Here is a 16,975-nt window from a genome sequence, read left to right as displayed (position 1 = left end):
AAAGATCGGGGAGTTGGTAGCGAAACTGATAAGAGAAAGTGTGCATATATTAAGGGTAAAAATGATGTAGCTGTGCGATGTTCCAAGCATTGATGAAGACTTCACCGTTGATGGTCTTGAGCTTGTAGGTGCCTGGTCAGAGCACCTCCATGACGACGTACGGTCCCTCCCATGGTGGAGAGAGCTTGTGGCAGTTCTTGTTGCTCTAGATGAGACGGAGCACTAGGTCCTCGACGTTAAACGCCTGACCCCGCACTCGACGGTTGTGGTACTAGCGTAACGCTTGCTGGTACTTGGCCGAGTAGAGGAGGCCAACATCATGTACTTCATCTAGCTGGTCCATGGCATACTCAAGGGATGCCTTGGCTCCCTGTTCATCATACGCCCTGACCCTTGGCACTCCATAATCGAGGTCAGTCAGGAGGATAGCCTTAGAACCATAGACCATGAAGAATGGTGTCTAGCCGGTGGCCTGGCTCGAGGTCATCCTCAGGCTCCTATGACCGCAGAAAGCTCCATGATCCATCATCCACCAAACTTGTTCAACCGGTCTAATATCCTAGGCTTGAGGCCTTGTAGGACAATGCCATTTACGTGCTCGACCTACCTGTTCATGCAGGGGTGCGCCATGGTGGCCCAATCGATGCCGATGTGGTATTTGTCGTAGAATTGGAGGAACTTTTTCCGGTGAACTGTGTGCTGTTGTTCGTGATGATGGAGTTTGGGACCCCAAAGCGATGGACGATGTCGAGGAAGAACAACACGGCTTGCTTGAACTTGATCGCGGAGATTGGTCAAGCCTCTATCCACTTTGTAAACTTGTCTACGTTGACAAGCAAGTGCGTATAGCCCCCGGGCGTCCTCTTGAGAGGTCTAACTAGATCGAGCCCCTAGACCATGAATGGCCACGTGATGGGGATCGTTTGGAGTGCTTGGGCCGGTAGGTGGGTCTGTCGAGCATAGTATTGACACCCTTCGCAGGTGTGCACGATATGTTCAGCGTCGGCTACCGCAGTCGGCCAATAGAAGTCTTACCAGAACGTGTTTCTAACCAGGGTTCTAGGCACGGCATGGTGACCGTAGATCCCACCATGGATGTTGCTTAGCAATCGCTTCCCTTGTTCGATGGGGATGCAGCGCTGCAGGATACCGGTGTGGCTTTACCTATAGAGCTCGCCCTCAATAAGGACAAAGGGCTTAGTGCGATGCACTAGCCACTGAGCCTCTATTTTGTCCATCGGCAGCGCCTCACGGAGGAGGTAGTCGAGGTAAGGTGTCCTCTAGTTGGCCAGAGGGTTGAAATCTATAGCTGGATCCTCGTCAAGCTCCATGACTTCGGGGTCGGATGGAGCCAATGGCTGGTTAGCCCCCAAGCCTAGGGTAGGCGGCCCATCACTAGCTTATTCTAGCTCCTCATAGGGGACCGAGGGCTTGTACTGATCGCTGGCGAAGACACCCATTGTCGACGAAATATGGTCGGTAGTCCACCGAGGGGGGTGCCCGTGGTGGTAGATTATCAGTAGGATGCGTGTAATCAGGAACCAGATGGTGACACAAGGCGCAGAGACAGCAATTTAGATAGGTTCGGGCCGTCTGATCGACGTAATACCCTACGTCCTGTGTCTTTGGTGTATTGTATTGAGATGTATACTGTATGATCTGTCCTCTAGGGGACCCTTGTCTCTCCTTATATACTCTAAAGAGACAAGGTTACAAGTAAAGTATCCAATTTGGTACTATTACAATATCTAGTACAACTTGTAATCTTGCTATGCACGCCTTGATCTTACGGGCCGGGCCACCTCAGATGGTGCGGCCCATGTACCATCTTGTGGTACCCGGGGGTATATCCCCCACAGCTAGTCCCCGAGCGCCATGTATTCTGATGCAACATGCCATTTTAACCTTCTCCAAACAGTGAGGCTTGAGTTCTTGACATCTCCGACCACCGTTGTCACTAGAGAAATAGGTTGTCCGAAGAATGTATGGTGCTCTTAAGAAGAAAGAAAAAGATTTCCGTCCCGGGAAGTGTGCCCACTTGTATTTCTGAAAAGAAATATAAGTGCGTCTTGTAGCGTCCTTGATCATCAGAGGTGTAGAGGTCGAAAAACAAACACATTCACCGCAAGGTGAAGTGTGCCCACTTAGTCCCCGAGCCTGGTAGTAGGTGACGTAGGCACGTGGTGCTAGGGTCTAAAAAGAATTCCCAGTTAAGTTGAGAATCCAATCATCGTACCGGCGATACGAGATGCACCGGCAGGTGCATCGTACCGATGTAGTCCCCAAGCTTGCTGGAAGGTGAGGTATGAGCCTTGTAGCAAGGTCTAAACAAGAAAGAATATCCCAACTGTATGCGAGTCGCCAGTCGCATGTAGTTGAGACGCAAAGTCCCTGAGCCGTGGTCGGAGAGTGGTCGAGGCAGTCCCCGAGCATAGGTCGAGGAGCGAGCGATGAAGTCCCCGAGTCGTGGTCGGAGAGTGATCGAGACAGTCCCCGAGCACAGGTCGAGGAGCGAGCGACGAAGTCCCCGAGCCATGGTCGGAGAGTGATCGAGGCAGTCCCTGAGCGTAGGTCGAGGAGCGAGCGATGAAGTCCCCGAGCCGTGGTCGGAGAGTGATCGAGGCAGTCCCCGAGCACAGGTTGAGGAGCGAGCGACGAAGTCCCCGAGCCGTGGTCGGAGAGTGATCGAGGCAGTCCCCGAGCACAGGTCGAGGAGCGAGCGACGAAGTCCCCAAGCAGTGGTCGGAGAGTGATCGGGGCAGTCCCCGAGCACAGGTCGAGGAGCGAGCGACGAAGTCGCCGAGCATAGCTCAAAATTCCTGCAATATAAATATGTAGAATGGTAGTACATAATGTACAAAATAATAAATTATGGAAAAAAAATCAGCGGTGAAGAAATAACGCTCAGCAGTCATTTGCAAATGAGCATGATGTGATAAAGCAGTTGGTGCTTTGTAAACATCAGTGTTAATGTGAAGTTTGTGTTTATACTTAATATAAACTGTCCAACCAGTTAGTATGTAGCTGAGCCTCCAGCCCTAGCTAGCCCGTTAACCATAACACGGGGCGCGGAGCCCGTGCACATGTAGGAAGAACAAAGCGTCGCTAAGGAGCCGCTGCCGACCACCCATAACGCAGAGGGCAGACGCTTGTGCACGTGTAGGGAGGAGCCGGAGACAGGGCCATCTCTGGAGGCATCGAGCGTCAACATGACTGGTCGAGGATTTGTATTAAGTATAGCTGTATGTTATATTTAAGATGGTATACATGGACAAACGTTATTTGAAGAATAATCATGACGAGGACGTTGTGGAGGAACGTCGTAATGAAAATTATATTAAATATAAATATTAGAAGTTTACTTATCTTTGATAGAAATCTTATCGGTGGCGATGAAGTTGTCCAGTCCTCGAGCTTTCTGACTTGTCGTCAAGACGATGGTTGCGGTTGTCGTAGCACCGTTCTTCGCGGTGATCATCATTGCGACGTGGTCTGGTGGTCGAGGTGGTCGGAGCTCGGCGGAGCTGCTCGGGACGTGGTCGATGTAATCCGTGGTCGACGTGGTCGGAGCTCGGCGTGGCTCGCTCAGCGGCTTGCTTCGCGGCTCGCTTCGCGGCTGGGCGTGGCTTGCTTGATGGCTCGCTGCAGTCGAACGGGCATGCGGAGTCGTAGTTGAACAGGCATGGTCGCTTGATGCAGTCAGAGAGCTTGTTCGATGCCTCGGAAAATCATCTCGGCGGTTATGTCGGCGCTGGAGAGCTTGTCACAAGATGCAATGAATTGACAGTGCTCGGCTTGGTTGCGGCCGCATGATGCACACGTACGTATATGTATACACGTGCACATGCATGCGCCCTTGTAGATCGGTGCTTGCCTATTTGCATGCATGCAGACCCGTATAGCGCATGCAAGCTGCGTATCTTGGTTACTTCAATTTGATTCGCATGACATCCGCAGGTCGCAGATCGGCTTTCTTGGTTTGCTTGTTGTTGATTGGAGAAAACTTCCAGCAGCCAGCATATCCACTTTGGCATACGAACCAGCCGGGGTTCCCTTCCCACACGTGGTGCTAATGTCGTCGTAGTGGCGTCGTTGGTGAATTTGGATTCCTTCCTCGTTTTGAGGACACAGAGGCAACATGTAGGGCTCCATGCAAGTCGATTTAGTCTCGTAGCATCTTTGATGGATCCCAATACGGTAGCGGTGGTGGCAATATATACCCAAAGCCAAGCTTGCCAAATCGGAGTAGACTCCCGTTCCTGTGGCGTGTTGTAGCTGGAGCTTGATACGCCAATGTCGGAGCCATGATGACGTTGAGGTCTTGATCTTCGAGAGTTGTTGCCGCTGCGGATTTGTACTCCTCCCCATACGTCGGCACAGTGTTGGATCTTGTCGTAATACACGCATGCATCTTTTTGACCTGTCCTCGAGCTTTTCGACCTGTCGTCATGACTGTGGTCACGATTGTCGTAGCGCCGTTCTTCGCGGCGATCATCATTGCGACGTGGTCTGGTGGTCGGCGGTGTCGCTCGGGACGTGGTCATCGTGGTCTGGTGGTCGACGTGGTCGGAGCTCGGCGGAGCCGCTCGGGACATGGTTGATGTGGTCGTGGTTGGAGCTCGGCGGAGCTGCTCGGGACGTGGTCAACGTGGTCGTGGTCGGAGCTCGGCGGAGCTGCTCGGGACATGGTCGATGTGGTCCGTGGTCAGAGCTGCTCGCTCAGCGGCTCGCTTGGCTTGATGCCGTCGGAGCGCTTAGTTCTCGTGGATAAATTTCGGTCGAACTTGAAAAGCTTGCTTCTTCTGTTCGTCTGGAATAGGGAGGTCACCCTCCGGCAGCACGGATGTTGGCTTCGTTCTCTTGTATGGTTGTGCATAACTAGTACTTGATGTCATATCTTGCATGGAGTTGTAGCTTGATACGCCTTGCTTTGTTTGCTTGCTTGGCCATGTAATTGTTCGTGCTTGCATGCAGATCAGCTCTTGATTACTTTAATTATCTTTGCACGGCTCTGTAGATCACACGTTTATCTTGCATTGTCCTTCGATCGATGTGCTCTTGCTCCTGTGCGTTGGGGCACATGATGGCAATTAATCATCATGCAGATCGAATCGGAGTAGGACTCTTTTGTGGGACGTGTTCCAGGAGATTAATTGGCTTGGCTTGTTGTCGTTCGGCTCCTTCCTTATTTGCTCGCATGCATTTAGATTTGCTTCCATGGAGATCTCTGCTGCACGTTGTGTTTGATTCGAGTTGGGGTAGGACTCCCGTGCGGATGCGGCCCGGAGTACAAACGCCACGTAGTTGCGCCGCCGAGTCCTCGGCGGGTCGGCGACTTAGTCCCGAGCCAATGAGACGAGCTGCGTGGGGTGCAGTTTGCCTGCCAGCAATAGTCATGGAGATATCCGAAGATGTATACATATATATTCCGTAGAATTAAAATGAATGAGACATGACTTAGCTTGCGATCAAGGCACATTCGGACTTGCATCCTCCGCCCATGCACGTTGCATGTGTATATACACCCGAAGATGCGAATCAGCCTTGCATGGCACTGCAGATCGTGCCTCCTCCACGGTAGACTCTGGCGCCGTTGCGTGCTCGCTGGAAATCCGGTGTCGTGTCATGTGGAGCCGACGCCGTGGCCCGAGAGTCTGTACTATGAGCCTTGCATGCCCGTACGTTGTGAGCCCGATGGGATCTCAACAAAGTGCCGTCATGCAGTTTCGTAGTGGACAGCATAGCGCAGCATCGCGATGCACTCCGAACACCGCCGCCAGCGTGCCAGGCATGACGCGTGACGTTCGGACATGCACCGTGATCGTTGAAGGATGTCGACTTGATTAGCCAAGCTGTCACGAAGCATGTTGATCTTGAGGTACGCCATCTGGTTCGCCATAGATCAGCACGCACAACCCCTAAAGGGGGCCCCTACCTGGCGCGCCACTGTCGACGAAATATGGTCGGCAGTCCACCGAGGGGGGTGCCCATGGTGGTAGATTATCGGTAGGATGCGTGTAATCAGGAACCAGATGGTGACACAAGGCGCAGAGACAACGATTTAGACAGGTTCGGGCCGTCTGATCGACGTAATACCCTACGTCCTGTGTCTTTGGTGTATTGTATTGAGATGTATACTGTATGATCTGTCCTCTAGGGGACCCTTGTCTCTCCTTATATACTCTGAAGAGACAAGGTTACAAGTAAAGTATCTAATTTGGTACTATTACAATATCTAGTACAACTTGTAATCTTGCTATGCACGCCTTGATCTTATGGGCCGAGCCACCTCAGATGGTGCGGCCCATGTACCATCTTGTGGTACCCGGGGGTATATCCCCCACACCCATCGGCATCGGCTCTCGGCCGGACTCCATTTTTGCTAGCGCATCAGCCACCTCGTTGAGACGCCTCGGGATGTGATTCAAGTCGAGACCTTCGAACTTGTCCTCTAGCTGGCGGACCTCTTGGCAATATGCAGTCATCTTGGCGTTGTGGCTGCTTGATTCCTTCATGACTTGGTCGATGACCAGCTGGGAGTCACCCAGGACATCGAGCCGTCGGATACCCAGCTCGACGGTGATGCGTAGGCCGTTGATGAGTGCCTCATGCTCGGCCACATTGTTGGAGGAGGGGAAATGGATGCGAACCATGTACCTCATGCGTACCTCGAGGGGCGAAATGAAGACCAGCCCCGCGTCGACACCTTTCTTCATCAGTGATCCATCGAAGTACATCGTCTAGTACTCTTGGTCGACGACTGCTGGTGGCATTTGGACCTCGGTTCACTCTACAACAAAATCAGCCAGCACTTGGGACTTGATGGCCATCCGAGGGGCACACAAAATGCCTTGACCCATCAGCTTGAGTGCCTACTTCGTGATTCTTCCTGTGGCATCCTGGTTTTGGGCGACCTCGCCGAGAGGGAAGGACGTCACGGCCGTCACCAGATGCGACTCAAAGTAGTGACGTAACTTCCTCTTGGTGATGAGGACGGCGTATAGGAGTTTTTGGATTTGTGGGTGATGAGTCTTAGAATCAGACAAGACCTTGCTAATGAAGTACACCGGACGCTACACTTTGAGGGCGTGTCCCTCTTCTTCTCGCTCCACCACTAGGGTGGCGCTGACCACTTGCATGGCGGCCACAATGTAGAGCAGAAGCGGTTCCCCATCGATCAAAGGGACCAGGATCGAGGCCTTCGTCAGAAGCTGCTTGACCGTGTCAAGTGCCTCCTAGGCCTTGGGCATCCATTCAAAATGGTCGGCCTTCTTCAGGAGCTAATAGAGGGGAGACCATGTTCACCGAGGCACGAGATAAAGCGGTTGAGCATGGCGAGGCACCCTATAACTCATTGTACCCCCTTTATGTTCTGAATCGGGCCCATCATCATGATGGTCGAGATCTTCTTCGGGTTGGCTTTGATGCCATGCTCGGAGACGATAAAACCCAGCAGTATACCCCTTGGGACCCCAAAAATGCACTTCTAGGGGTTGAGCTTAATGTTGTTTGCTCGGAGTTTTGCGAAGGTCTACTCTAGGTTGGCTATGACCTGGTCAGCCCGTTTGGACTTGATCATGATGTCATCCACGTGGCCTCAACGGTTCGCCCGATGAGGTTCCCAAAACATTTGAGCATACAGCGCTGGTACGTAGCCCCCACGTTTTTAGACCGAACAACATCGTGATGTAGCAGAACGATCCGAATGGGGTGATGAAAGATGTCATGAGCTGGTCAGACTTTTTCATCGCAATTTGATGGTACCCAGAGTATGCATCAAGGAAGCAAAGGGTTTCACACCCTGAGGTTGAGTCGAGTACTTGGTCTATGCGTGGCAAAGGAAATGGATCCTTTAGACATGCTTTGTTGAGACTCGTGTATTTGACACACATTCTCCATTTCCCACTCTTTTTTGTACTAGAATGGGATTGGCTAACCACTAGGGGTGGTATACTTCCTTGATGAACCCAGCCGCCAAAAGCTTCGCTAGCATGGAGCCTGGCCCTATGCTTCTCCTTGTCGAAGCGATGCAGGCGCTGCTTCACTAGCGTGGAGCCTAGCCTGATCTTCAAGGCATGCTCGGCGACTTCTCTCAGAATGTATGGCATGTCTAAGGGTTTCCACGCAAAGATGTCTCTGTTGGCACGGAGGAAGTCGACGAGCGAGCTTTCCTATTCGGAGGAAAGCGTGGTGCCAATGTGCACCACTTTGCCCTTGGAGCCACTAGGGTCTATGAGGACCTCCTTGGCATCCTCTATAGGCTCAAAAGACCTAGCCAACCATTTGGGGTTGGGTGCTTCTTTAGTGACCTCCTTCCTGATGGCTGCAAGCTCCTTAGAGGCGATGATTGTCATAGCATGTTCGCAGCACTCGACCTTGCACTCGTAGGCGCGCTAGAAGGAGGTGCCAATGGTGATGACCCTGCACGGTCCCAGCATCTTTAGCTTCAGATAGGTGTAGTTGGCGACGACCATGAACTTCGCGTAGCATGGACGTCCCAGGATGGCGTGGTAGGTTCCGTGGAACCCGACCACCTTGAAGGTAAGGGTCTCCATCCTATAATTGGTCGGATCCCCAAAGGTGATGGGTAGATCAATCTGCCCAAGTGGCATGGCCTGCTTTCTAGGCACGATGCCATGGAAAGGCGCTTCGGTTGGTCGGATGCGCAATCGGTCGATGCCCATGGCGTCGAGCGTTTTGACATACATGATGTTGAGGCCGCTGCCTCCATCCATCAGTACCTTGGTGAGCCACTTTGTGCTGATGATTGGGTCAACCACGAGCGGATATCTCCCCAATTGTGGGATGCTCTCTGGGTGGTCAGTCTGATCAAAGGTTATGGTAGTCTCTGACCATCAAAGGAAGGTAGGCATGGCTAGCTTGGCCGTATAAACCTCACGGCATGCGAGCTTCTGGCGGCGCTTGGAGTCGTAGGCCATCGACCTTTCAAAGATCATGAGGTAGCCATCCAACATCGGAAAGCCACCGTCCGTAGATGTCATCGTCCTTATTGCAGCCTCTGGACATGCATCGTCCGTAGATGGCTTGGGGTCCTTCCTATGCTCCCCCTTATTGCAGCCTCTGGACAAGAACCACTTCATGAGACTACAGTCCTTGTATAGATGCTTGATGGGAAAAGCATGGTTTGAACATGGTCCTTTGAGCAGCTTCTCGAAGTGGTCCGGGGTGCCCTCGACAGGCTTCCGACCCCCTTGCGGTCGGCGGCGGCCACGAGCGAGGCCTCACACCACTGCTTGTTCTTCTTCTTGTTGGGACAGTTGGAGGTGCCTTCAATGATGTCCTCATCCCGCTTTGCCTTGCCCTTGAGGCGGTCGAAGATCGCTCCGACCACCTCGTTGCTCGATGCGTGGTTGGTGGTGATGTCGAGGAGCTGCTTGGTGGTTCATGGGCCCTTACATCCTAGCTTGTGAACCAGGGACTCGCAAGTGGTCCTAGACAGGAAGGCTCCTATGACATCGGCATCAGTGACGTTAGGCAGCTTGTTGCACTACCGGGAGAAGCACCAGATATACCAATGAAGAGTTTCCCCGGCCTTCTTTCAGTAGTTTTTGAGATTCCATGGGTTCCTAGGACGCGCATATGTGCCCCTGAAGTTTCCTACAAAGATCTCTTTCAGGTCCGCCCAACTTTGGATTCTATTGGGCAAAAGGTGTTCCAACCACGTTCGCGTCGAATTGGCTAGGAACAATGGAAGGTTACGGATAATGAAATCATCATTATCTGCTCCACCGGCTTCGCAAGTAATCCGATAATCCCCAAGCCATAGTCCGGGGTTCATTTCCCCAGAGTATTTTGGGATGTTGATCGGCGGTCGGTACCACAGTGGAAAGGTGGTGTTGAGGATGTGTCGGCCAAAGGCCTAAGGTCCCAACAAGTCAGGGCTCAGGATTCGGTCCTCGCCGCTGTTGTAGCATCTGCCACGATGAGGGTGGTAGCCATGGCTGGCCCCTCCCTCGCGTCACTACGGGCATGTCTGCTGGCATCTAGGGTGTCATGCGCATCATGGTTGCGGCCATGACGCTCGTGCATCGAGACCACAGTGCGTGGCCTACCGCCTCGCTGCACCTGGTGGACTGACACGTCCATGTTGGGTCGCTCTGAGGGCGCGCGATGGCTGGCGTTGAGCTCGCATCATTGGGACAACGAGCTCTTAGCCTGTTGTACTGCCGCATGCTCGAGTAGCGTGCGAATCTCACGATGGGCCCGATGATCCTCAGGTGTCGTGGGCCCCGAAAGCCCTAGAGCAAGGCCACAGCAGCAGCGATGTTCTGGCTCACCCGGGTGAAGTGTGGGAGGGCTTCATCGTCCTCAATGATCCTCCGGTTCTCGTCACGGGCCACGGCGCACGCACGCCCACCGTCTTCGTGGCGCTCAAGCTCTGCGTGTTCCTGCTTGAGCTAGAGTCATGCTTCCTCAAGCTCTTGGTGCTGGGCCTTTAGCTACTCCACTAGCAGGCGAGGTGGGGTCCCTACATCCCTCTCAAAATCGTCGTCGAGGTCGTTCGTTGGGGTAGCCTCTCCCTCATGAATGCTTTCGACGTGTCCCTTGGGGGTACCTACCACGAAACATTCACAAGAAGGGTGATGGCTCCCCCCGCTGGAGTTAGAGTCATAGGGCGACCCTAATTCTCCCGCGAGGAGGTCATGGAAAGATTCCATGACATATTCGGTCATCCCCACGAACTCGTCGTTCTCGAGGGATGGAGGCGTGTGTTGCGCCACAGGGTGGCCAACGGTCTCTGCGGTGTTGCAGAGACCAGATGAGAGCGCTATCGGGGCACTCTGGATGAGGTATTCTAGGGAGAGCGGCTCTCCTCCGACAAGCTGCATCATGACGTTGGCAAATGAGAAGGTGAGGTGGTGCAAGTCCTCCCGGGACAGTCGGGGTCCTAGGAAGGCGCCGAGCTAGCGCTCTTGCCTCCTGTAATTGAAGTCGAGGAGCTGGTCGCTCCTAGGGGCGTGGGCATCCGGTGCATGCATCTACAGCTTCTCAAGCGTCTCGGTGATTGCGTCAAGGCCGGTGAAGTAGAGAGGTTGGACGGCGGCGGGAGCCTGCACCAACCCTCCCTCCGTCGTGACGATGAAGTCTAGGTTCCCAAAGCGCACGTGCGCGCCCGGGACCCAGCTGACACCGTGAATAGCCATTCAAGGCCTGGTGTGGATGTCGAGACGCGCAAAAGGCTCCTACCTGGCGTGCCAAATATTGGTGTTTCGAGTTACCACCGACGAGTAAATTTGTATTATTGCGCATCTGGCTCAGATGGTGTGCTTAGAGGACACGAGGTTTATACTGGTTTGGGCAAAAAGTCCCTACGTCTAGTTCATCGTTGATGCTCGTGTTACAAACGGGCGAGAGAGGGAAAGGATCCCAAGTCTCTGGTGAAAGGAGTGAGTGGGTGCTGTGAGCTCGATCGCTGCTCAGTTGTGTGTTCGTGTCGTGCTCTTGTGCGGATCTATATCGGATCTTGATGGGTCGATTGGTTTGGCATTCCCTTCATGGAGCGTCCTGCTTTCCCTTTTATAGGCCAAGGGAAGGCGCGGGTTATAGCGGAGGAAAAAGAGAAGAATGAGAGAGAGGAAGGCCTCCAGGATCATCGGGTCCTTCTTCTCCTTCATGCGGGTCCCACCGACCCTGTAGATGTCAACAAGGATGACTCCATGTCGATGTCCTGTCCGTCACTGGCGCCATGCGTAGGCATCATCCGCCGGTCATGGCCCTCCACTCCATCCTGGCGGATGTCATGGTGAACTGATGTGCCTGTCAGTGGTCATACGAGGGTTAGGCAGAATAGCATCGGTATGCCCAACGCTGTTCTTGATGTGATCCTCAGGTATGGCCCATCGTAGCCACAGGTTACATTGGGGTGTGCCGGTCTCTCCCTTGGTGTTAGAGTTTTGACCCAGGCCCATACGCTTGGACCTAGAGTGGTTGGCGGCAGTATGGGTCCCCGTCAAGCGAGACGGAGCCCGCACCCTAGAGGTCCGACGAGGCGAAGATCGTGGCCTCGGGGTCGGGTGAGGCAGAGCCCATGGCCTCGGGTCAGGTGAGACGGAGCCCACCCCCAGAGTTTGGGCTAGACGGAGATCGTGGCCTCAGGGTCGGGCGAGGCAAAGCCTGTGGCCTCGGTGTCGGGTGAGACGGAGCCCGCCCCCTGAGGTCGGGCAAGGCGGAGATCACGGCCTTAGGGTCGGGCGAAGGAGGAGCCTGCCCCTACCCCCAGAGGTCGATTGAGGCGGAGATCGTGGCCTCAGGGTCAGGCGAGGCAGAGCCCGCCCCCAGAGGTCGAGCGAGGCAGAGATCATGGCCTCGGGGTCGGGCGAGGTGGAGCCCGTGGCCTCGGGGTCGGGTGAGGCAGAGCCCGCCCCCAAAGGTCGGATGAGGCGGAGATCGTGACCTCGGGGTCGGGCGAGGCAGAGCCCATGGCCTCAGGGTCGGGTGAGGAGGAGCCTGCCCTCAGAGGTCGGGCGAGGCGGAGATCGCGGCCTCGGGGTTGGGCAAGGCGGAGCCCACCCCGGAGGTCGGGCGAGGTGGAGATCACGGCCTTGGGGTCGGGCGAGGCGGAGATCGCGGCCTTGGGGTCGGGCGAGGCAGAGCCTGCGCACCTGGGGGTCGATTGGAGCTGTAGGTGCGCTCATGACTGCTCGGTTGAATCAATGTTGATACCCATTAGCTCCCCCTCTTCGGGTACCCTAGTATTGGTCCCCGACAAAATATAAAGGTAAATTTTGAAAAGACTTTAGGGATGGCATAAACTTACCTCTCAAACCCAACTCCTTCAAAGATTCAAAGGACAAAACCTCTATTTTTGCAATTTCTTGCCTCCAAGTGAACTCAACAATAGCATGAAAGCTATAGTCATGCATGACCAACTACAATCGCGAGGAGCAAGAAGGGTATTTGCAGGGAGTTCTTTATATGGCCGGTTGACTACGCAAACCACCCCTATTAATAAGGTTTAGACACAGTTCTCTTGACATCACCACCCCTGATAATCTGGTTTTTTATAGACGGTTTAGTTAAGATAACTGCCCCTAGAAATCCTATTTTTAGAGGCGGTTCTGTTACTGGAACCACCCTAAAAAATAGAAACGTCTCTTGGGGCGATTTGCTTAACAAAACCGCTCCAGAAAATATATTTTTAGAGATGGTTCGTGAGCTACAGTGCTCCTGACCCAAGTTGCTGGCGGTTTCTTATGTCATCCATTTCTGTTAGAAATGAGAGCCATCTATAAAAAAGATTTCTGCCATCTGTAAAAAGATTTTTGTACTAGTGACAGCAGGCTCATCACCGATGGTTCCAAGGCCAAATAAGCAACTTACCGGAGATCATCGTTTGGGCCTCCAATTTGCTTGTTTGTTCCTCTGATTGGATGAGTACAATTTGTCCCGCCCAATGGAAACTGGTGTTAGTATGAGGTCCCCCAACCCAATCTTATTTTCTTGTCCTACCACCTCTTGCATGACTTAGCTGCACTCTAGAGAGAGCGACACTACTACACAACAGACAATCCCTACTAGCCCATCATTGTCGGGTATGATGGAGCCAGGCAGTAATCTTGCTTCACTACCGAGTTGTAACGTAGGATCCAGTCAATGATTGCCGACCCGTGAGACCCGATAGCGACACCAATCACGGCCAGGTGGAGGAAGGACCTGACAGTAATAGATACCAATGCCGAATAAGAGGAGAGACAAAAAGAGAACCATATATAATATGCATATTCAAATGTGGATTACTCCCTCTGTCCCAAAACGAGGGACGTTTTTTACTTTTAGACATTGGCCCCATTCGGCTTACCTTATAATCCATACTATTCAACTTGTTTTTCAGCTAGAACATTGTTTTTCTCTCACAACAATTCAGCCAGAACAGTGTTTTTCAGTCAATTCAGCCAAGTTTCAGCAAGCCAAATAGGGCCATTGTGTTTGACCGTTCATCTTATTCAAAAATGTTGTGTAAATTATAAAATAAATAAATCATTATTAAAGTATCTCTAATGATAAAATAAGTCATAACAAAATAAATGATATTTATACAAAAATTTTGAATAAGACGTGTCGACAGAATATCGTCGACAGTCCTCCGAGGGGTATCCCACGAAGGTAGATTGATCGGCAGGGGAGCGTGAGATCAAGAACAAGAAGGCAACAGAGACACACGAGTTAGACAGGTTTAGGCCGTCAGTATGACGTAATACCATACTCCTGTGGTCTGTTGGTTTGTATTAGCTGTCGTATGATATTGCCTGTCTTTGGAGGGGTCCCTGCCCGCCTTATATAGTCCGGGGAGCAGGGTTATAAGTCGGTTAGATCTGAGAGATAACCGGAAAGTAATAACTGATTACAGGAATCTTGGGATCATATATATCCTAACAGATCTCGTAGTATCTTTGGGATATCTTCCAGATGTCTTGCGGAAGACGCCGACCAGAGTCGTGTCCCGCAAGGCTTCGCCTTGTGGGCTGGGCCGCCCCTGAGGGCGCAGCCCATGTGGTCTGCCGTGGATACCGGGGGCCATACCCCCACAGTTAGTCCCTGAGCCTGATAGTAGGTGACGTAGTTACGTGGTGCCAGAGTTAGAAAGTAGAAGACCAGTCGAGCAGGCAGCCAGTCCCCGGGCGTAGCCACAAGATGAGAACAAGCACATTCACCGCAAGGTGAAGTGTGCCCACTTAGTCTCCAAGCCTGCTGGAAGATGAAGAATGAATCTTGTAGCAGGGTCAAAGAAAAAGAAGTCTGAAAGCTTGCTGACGTCGTCTGACATGCGCGTATCAAGACCCCAGACGTGCTGCCCAAGATCAGCACCCTGATCCGAATAGCATGGAGCAGCTTGATAGCACACCGACGAGACGTAGCAAGATCCGACCACCAAGGGAGCACCGAGGAGTCCCCGACGTCGCTGGCGATGACCGAGAACCGAGGAGCGAGGAGTCCCCGACGTCGCTGGCGATGACCGAGCACCGAGGAGCGAGGAGTCCCCGGCGTAGGCGGCGATGTCCGAGCACCGAGGATTTCCTGGTGAAGCTGGCGATGACCAAGTACCGAGGAGTCCCCGGCAAAGCTGGCGAGGTCCGAGCACCGTGGAGCGAGGAGTCCCCGGCGTCGCTGGCGATGACCGAGCACCGAGGAGTCCCCGGCGTAGGCGGCGATGTTCGAGCACTGAGGAGCGAGGAGTCCCCGGCGTTGCTGGCGATGACCGAGCACCTAGGAGGGAGGAGTCCTTGGCATCGCTGGTGATGTCCGAGCACCGAGGAGCGAGGAGTCCCCGGCATCGCTGGCGATGACAGAGCACCGAGGGGCGAGGAGTCCCCGGCGTCGCTGGCGATGTCCGAGCACCAAGGAGCGAGGAGTCCTCGGCGTCGCTGGCGATGTCCGAGCACCGAGGAGCGAGGAGTCCCCGGCGTCGCTGGCGATGACCGAGCACCGAGGAGCGGGGAGTCCCCGGCGTCGCTGGCAATGACCGAGCACCGAGGAGCGGGGAGTCCCCGGCGTCGCTGGCGATGTCCGAGCACCGAGGAGCGAGGAGTCCCCGGCGTCGCTGGCGATGTCCGAGCACTGAGGAGCGAGGAGTCCTCGGCGTCGCTAGCGATGACCGAGCATCGAGGAGCGGGGAGTCCCCGGCGTCGCTGGCGATGTCCGAGCACCAAGGAGCGAGGAGTCCCTGGCGTCGCTGGCGATGTCCGAGCACCGAGGAGCGAGGAGTCCCCTGTGTCGCTGGCGATGACCGAGCACCGAGGAGCGAGGAGTCCTCGGTGCCGCTGGCGATGACCGAGCACCAAGGAGCGAGGAGTCCCCAGCGTCGCTGGCGATGACCGAGCACCGAGGAGCGAGGAGTCCCCGGCGTCGCTGGTGATGTCCGAGCACCGAGAAGCGAGGAATCCCCGACACCGTGGACGATGACCGAGCACCGAGGAGCGAGGAGTCCCCGGCGTGGCTGGTGATGTCCGAGCACCGAGGAGCGAGGAGGCCCTGGCGTCGCTGGCGATGACCGAGCACCGAGGAGCGAGGAGTCCCCGGTGTAGGCGGCGATGTCTGAGCACCGAGGAGTTCCCGGCAAAGCTGGCGATGACCGAGCACCGAAGAGCGAGGAGTCCTGACATCGCTGGCGATGACCGAGCATCGAGGAGCGAGGAGTCCCCGGCATCGCTGGCGATGACCGAGCACCGAGGAGTCCTCGGCGTAGGCGGCGATGTCCGAGCACCGAGGAGTCCCCGACGAAGCTGGCGAGGTCCGAGCACCGAGGAGCGAGGAGTCCTCGGCGTCGCTGGCGATGACCGAGCACCGAGGAGTCCTCGGCGTAGGTGGCGATGTTCGAGCACCGAGGAGTCCCAGGCGAAGCTGGCGAGGTCCGAGCACCGATGAGTCCCCGGTGTCGCTGGCGACGTCCGTGCGGTGAAGTGTGCCCACTTACTCCTCGAGCACAAAGAAACTGAGCGCCGAGGAGTCCCCGTCGTCGCTGGCGATGAAGCACGAGCGACGAACAGTCTGGTCAACTGGTCAGCGGTGAAGTGAGCATTGAGTAGAAGCGACCGGCGACAGTCCGATCAACTGGTCGGCGACGAAGTCCATGAACCTAGCGGTTCGACCAGTTGATTGGTGGAGAAGTCCGAGCACCAGGTGGTCTGATCACCTGGACGATGATCCTGCAATACAAACATGTAGAACGGGTAGTACATGATGTAAAAATATATGAACTCCGGAGAAAAAATAGCGTATGTAGCTTGACGATCAGTTGGAGCGAAGATGTATTTAATATAAACCGCCCGAATAGTTAGTGTGTAGCTGAGTCTCCAGCCCTAGCTAGCCCGTTAACCATAACGCGGTGCGTGGAGCCCGTGCACGTGTAGGAGGAACAGGCGTGATCAAGGAGCCGCTGTCGACCACCCATAACGCAGAGCGCGGAGCCCATAGCACGTGTAGAGAGGAGCCGGAGACATGGCCGTCTCTAGAGGCG

The sequence above is a fragment of the Miscanthus floridulus genome, chromosome 17 (genome assembly GCF_019320115.1).
Source record: "Miscanthus floridulus cultivar M001 chromosome 17, ASM1932011v1, whole genome shotgun sequence".
Lineage (NCBI taxonomy): Eukaryota > Viridiplantae > Streptophyta > Magnoliopsida > Poales > Poaceae > Miscanthus > Miscanthus floridulus.
The sequence above is the reverse complement of the archived record's forward strand: the minus strand, read 5'-3'. Positions refer to the sequence as shown.